General features: G+C 41.9%; 1 protein-coding gene across 6 annotated transcripts in view; it reads left to right on the top strand.

Moving 5' to 3' along the window:
• Nucleotides 1–800: 800 nt before the first annotated feature.
• LOC110976980 (thyrotropin-releasing hormone receptor-like) overlaps nucleotides 801–6,000 on the top strand; it is a 191,224-nt gene continuing 186,024 nt past the window's right edge. For all 6 annotated transcript variants that reach the window (XR_015424594.1, XR_015424593.1, XR_015424595.1 and 3 more), the window contains exon 1: nucleotides 801–988. The gene's annotated coding sequence lies outside the window, so the exon portion shown is untranslated. The remainder of the gene's footprint in view (nucleotides 989–6,000) is intronic.

The following is a 6,000-nucleotide window of genomic DNA, read 5'->3' as shown; positions in this document are numbered from 1 at the left end:
GTTTCATAAACAGCCACACACGCTGGGTGCATTTGCGTGGTTACTCCTGTTAACACGAGTAGGATGCGTGCGCATTACACTCGGGTACAGGAGTATACTCCCCCTCTAAACGAGAGTTTCGCCGACCCTCGGGTCGTACTCCAGCCGTTCGAGCGCTCAGGAGTATACTCGTGTTAAAGGGAGTACCTCGCTCGAACGCACCTTACGAGGGCTCTCCTCCTCCAACAATCGCCAAGCTCCACCCTCCCCCCACATTATGGAACCCATCGGTTGGCATGACCAGGCTTACTGGCTACGTTGTCTCAGAGACAGTTTCTGACTTTACACAATCCATCATGGGCGTCGATCGTTCTTAAAAGCGGGGGAGGGGTAGGGTCGGCGAGGGCTGGCACCCAAGGCCTTTTGTGGTTAAATCAAGCCAACGCTCTAAGGGAAGAACCTGCTCCCGTCCCCTGGGGAATAAACGTCACTCGAAGTATTACTGCAGCCAATCCTATGTTAAAACTGTTGGAAGGTTTAACATCTATATCTTCCATGATATCAACCAATTGAGTGATCAATCAATCTGAAAAAATAGATAAATTTATGATGTTGATCAAATAATTCTACAATCTATCATATGCAACACCCACACTCCCGTCAAATCAAATCAAAACTACAGAAATTTTAATTTATTTTTGGAGCTGGAAAAAAGACTCTCTCCCCTCGTCCCTCGGGAAGCGCGGAATGTCTTTGCTTCGCTGTAATTGGTCAAAAAGTCAGCGCGTTGACGCCCCAGGTGTTTCCATTGTTCTTCCGCACACAGGACGACGACGGCTTAGCTCCGTGCGCACGTACGTACATGTACGTGTCATGTATGGTAGTGACGCACAGCGCATAAACTTCATTGAAACATGGCGGCTCACTATGAGTTTCATTGCATGGACGTCAGGTACAGACGAAGAGACGGAGAGAATTGAAAATTAAACCATGCACTTGTCAATTCAAGGTGAGTTGCTTTTATCCTACCAAGCAACGATAAGTTGAAAGGTCTTGCTTATAGGATTTTCAGCTAATGCTTAAGGTCACAGCGCGTAAAATGCTTTGAGTTTCATTATGATTATGAAGCCTAACCCAAATACTTTAGATGACTCATCATGCCTTTCATTTTTTGTGTTAAGAACCTGCCTGCTTTGTATTGCGTTGCAGTGTCTTAGAAACTGAATTTCTGTATGTATTAATTACCACATGAGAATCGAACGTTTTGATCGTGGAGCCAGTTTATAGCATTCACGAGAACGGTGTTACGTACGAAGTTGCTCGACATTGGGCCGTTAACTTGGGCAGCCATATTTAGAAAACAACAAACCATAGCCTAGGCCGTGCAAAAGGTAGTTATAATGAGACTTATGTCCCTGTGCAAAGCATTTCGGCCAATGAAAGTGGGGTTAAGCTGAGTTTTCCAGAGTGCTGGTCTTTTTCAAAGACGCGTTCCGCCATTTCTCATACAATTTATTCAGCATGCCAGCACTTTCGTGCAAGGAGGTTGCGTCAGTACTTAATGTTTCAGTAAACCAAAGAAACTGTTTTAACAGTTTGGGTACGTTCACGTTCGCGCTTTCAAACTACAGCATAAATTACGAAATTGATTTAGTAGTTTCAAATTAGCACATACTTTTTCTGGAGACTGCTGTCGTGTTCTGCCGCTTTTATCTCGACGGCATGTTTGTCTTTTGTCAGCACTTGCGGTAGTAATTTACACGTGTACAGTTTCAATTGATTGTCACGATAATGGAGTTCAGTACATGGAGAATACCTCTTAAACGGCTGCATTGATTTCAACTCTGTCAGTGGTACACCGCGTACGGCCCTCCCCAGTGTACAACCGTCACAGTTTATGATGTACATATTATGAGTGAATCTATTCGAGGGACCAGTTGAAGTCATAGGTGCAGTAACCTATTCCTCTCCATTGAATTAAATTAAAAGGATATTCATTTCCTTAGGAGTAATCATGTCCATGTCATGGAGCAGCGTACAAATCCCTTCCGGGCAGGGCAAAGTAGACCGTCCGGGTAGAGTCGTCTGCAGCAGTCATTTTTATTAGATCGACTTTCCCTTTCTATGGTTTTGGACCTGTGGCCCAGACATCATCATGTTCCACGCGCTTGCGGGCAGACGTCGTGCTCAACCTCCCCATCCGGCCCGAGGAGAGAATCATGGTTAGGTAGATTTACAACGAAATCGAGAACAACTGCCAGCTAAAAAATGGCATTTCACAAACAGGCGAGAGAGCAAGGCGAGAGTTGATTGCTTTAGCGAAAAGTATTGTCTCATTTATTTTAATTTGGAATTCCAGACGTTGGAATATCAAATTAAGATACTGGAGTACATTTTCATCAAGACCTATTCGTTACAATATAAGAGCGTTTACGTCATCCTATTCCGTGCAGGAACGCAATGCAGTTGATTAATACTTGATCATCATCTTAATTTTAAAACAGGGACGTTTTGTTTGTCCTCATTGTGTATCTTATATTGCAGTGGCTTGAAAGCGAATTATTAAAAAACATCGTCTGCAAGTTGTACCTCAGATGAATGAAGTGCTGCAACACTGTACAGCGGTATATAAGAGGATGTCGCATTCTTTATCAGTTGTAAAACAGGTTTTGTCGGTCTCTCTCCAGTTTGCCCATTAACTGCGCCCGGCGGCGTAATATTGAACCGAGTGTATTTTTACAGATTAGGTCGCGTGATTTTGGGTTTATTGTTTCCATTGAATTGATTGAAGGGTTTTGTGTTTTCCTGACAAGTAATCAATATTCACCCAATTCAGAACCACCTTTCATTTTTTTTCACTTTATTGATTGTGTTTACTCAAACTGTGCAGTGGAACAAAATTAGATGTCGGAAAGGCTTGCCCATTTCGAATTGTCCGGCAGCTCAACTCAAGAAACTCATGGACATTCAGACTGTATGCATACTACCAGACGGCGCGCATTCTGGTGGCTTCTGTCCGACTTTCAATCACAAAAACATAGCTCTAGGTCTAGCGGCCTAAAGAACTGGGCTGAATAATTATTTTAAGTGATCTTACATGCCCCAACACCTAGTTGTGGTTTTCCTGACTTTTTTTTTACTCAAATGGAGGAAAGTCGGTTTCCTGAAAGTTTCCATGAAAAAATGTGTAGTTACAAAGACTTTTCCCCATACACGCTATAACGTACTCTAAATAATTCAGTTGATTCGCAGAGATTATTAATAACATAAATTTCCCTTTCCACTTTAAAGAGCAGCAGTTTTATATATTGGGTTCTGGAAGGTATCTTTTAAAGTGTCCATCGGTATGCTATTACTTGTACTTGGTAACACATTTTGTGAACCTTTGCATAATTATAATGTTAAACAAGGCACACGTATGTTCACCCCTTCCGTTTAGTTTGTGCGCATGTGCTAAAATTTGGCAAAGTTGTGGTCACGTTCTGTTGCTTGTTACAAAGGAACGGTGTCCCGCGTCGCCTTGCTCGAAATCCACAATAAAGTGATCGAGTGCGCATGCGCTAACTCTCAACTACGTGGTGCACGAAGGCATGAGAGTGAACATTACGTGGGCAAGCCCCTGTGTTGAGCTATATCTGCACAGATTTGCCCAAATTCGGGATATTTTCTTTCGTAAATTTGGCCTCTCGGGTGATGCCTTGTTCTCTCCGTCTATGGCCATCTCCAGTGAGTAAGGTTTATCACAAACATTTTCAATAAGGAAATTTTTGGTTCACATTTGAACAGAAAGCCCCTAAGATGAACAACGTTTTCCCGTAATTAGATCTATAGTAAAGATTGCGGTAACACCATGTATTTATCTCTTCTTTGAGTATGTGTGGTTCTGAGAAGAACCGGGGAATAACTGGACGTTTCGAACAGTGTACTCTGTCCGTCTTCAGGAGACTGTTCGAAACGTCGAGTTATTCCTCGGTTCTTCTCAGAACCACACATACTCAAAGAAGAGATAAATACATGGTGTTACCGCAATCTTTACTATAGATCTAGTTTCTTTCACCATGAAAACCTTTAAGTCTTATATGTTTCCCGTAATGTCAAATTACAACAACAGCGCCCTCATTTGATACAGGAAAAACTTTGGAATTTTTTTCAGTGTTAAAACCCTGCACTTTCCATTAAGAATAAACCAAGTAATCCTTACAAATAAGAGGTGCGGAGAATGCACAATACGTTCCGAAGTGAAAAAAATCACAGTCACTTTGCATGAATCAACTGACAGTTTTCAATCTTTCCTGACGAATGAGTACATTTGTTTTGATTGATTCTGGGGAAGGCAGTAAGTGATTCAAGATGTGCGTCATTTCTTTTTAATTCAATTTATTTTGTGGGAAAATTCTTCTCTCTTGAGCACAATCCCAAGCGATAACAAAACCTTTAAAGGAAACCAATTTACTTATAAGACAGCCATGTGCAGAAAATGGCTTAAATGCTGAAGTAACTTCCAGGAATGACATAATGATTTGCCTAGAGATTAAATCTGAATTTGTATAAAATATAAAAGGCACCAAAATGCATTTAAAATGGCAAAATGAAAATTAAAAATCGGGTTAAATGGCTTTAAAACGTGCATTTACAAGAACTGCATTTAGAAAAATTAGATCGAACGTGCCCGTTTAAGAATTGAAATGTGTTCTTTTCCAGAGCACAATGCATAAAAGTCTAAACCCAGCCACGTTTAAATTATCAGTATGGATGAAACATCCGGAAGGCATGGATGCAGTTATTCCTGTCACAAAGTGGACGTTTAATTAGGGAGGCACAATCGAACGCGGGATGAATTTCGTTCGATTTCTCAGAACTGAGAAGTCCTCCGCCATAAGCGAAGGAATTAGCCGTCTGCTTGATCAGGTGTTAGTTGGACAGCGACTCAGTCCAGAGGAGTGTGTCGTGGTCTGTGTAATGTGTTAGTTCTTGGAAGTACAGGTCCGCTGTTCGGCGTTTCCGCATCTTGAGACTGCAGGGCCAAAAACCTGTATGATTTACGCTGGTAGCACCTGCCGAAGGCTAAAAGGCTATTCAGGGGGGTCCCTATCTTTCTGAGAACTGAATACCTCAAAGTGGGTTCACAAGTTGATATCAGTGACCTTTGTTGCTTGCTTCGAACTAAACGTCTGTCATTCGTAGAATTAATGTTTCAACTGATAGAAAATCACATTTTGACTGATATAACAGTACAATATAATCATCAGTTTGATTCAAATCTCTATACGGCAATTACACGTATATCACACTGTTGTATGGGCAGAGAGCAACATCCCGCACCACTAGCATGTCACAGATTATGCCAGAAACCACCCATATGTTAATTGTAAACGGCGTCGAACTCCTATAGCCGAGAGTGTAGTTCGGGGATTTTGCCTTAATGCAATAATCCAATCATCGGGGTTTTCACAAACCGAATTTGGGTGCAAGTGGACCTACTTTAAATCGACCAGGTGCCGTAACCATGTGCATCACAGGATGATTGGCCGAACTGAAATCCTATAAAGCAACCTTTATTACTGGCAGAATCTGTACGACGACGATTCCTCGGCAGAGATTTCATGTGTTGTGTCGTACTGCGATTTCCGAAGATTTCTTTGAAGGACAATGTGAATTTGTCGGGCTTACCTTTGACCTGGGCCTTTGCCTTAACACTAACTTAATGTTTTGTGCCCGTGTTACAAAAAATGCATTATTTTCTCTCTTTGGAATAAGGTTGGCACAGTCGGACACCGAGAGACCTTCTTTATGAACTAGAATCCCGTCAAGCCTTTACAATTAGCGGTCAGGATCAAACAGATTTATTAAATCCGAAGGACAAGTCATTTAATTAGAAATTCGCTCAAACATCGGAAGAGCACGTCCTGACCCCAGTGACATTATACATCTTAGTCCGATGGATGTTAGCGACGTGCCATCGCGTCAACGGTTCCAGGTGGGATAAAAGTGCATTGGCGCTGAAGGCATTTGCGAACATAT

Source organism: Acanthaster planci, linkage group LG02 (genome assembly GCF_054643075.1).
Source record: "Acanthaster planci isolate LZ-2023a linkage group LG02, COTS_SCS, whole genome shotgun sequence".
Taxonomy (NCBI): Eukaryota; Metazoa; Echinodermata; class Asteroidea; order Valvatida; family Acanthasteridae; genus Acanthaster; species Acanthaster planci.
The sequence above is the reverse complement of the archived record's forward strand: the minus strand, read 5'-3'. Positions and strand labels throughout refer to the sequence as shown.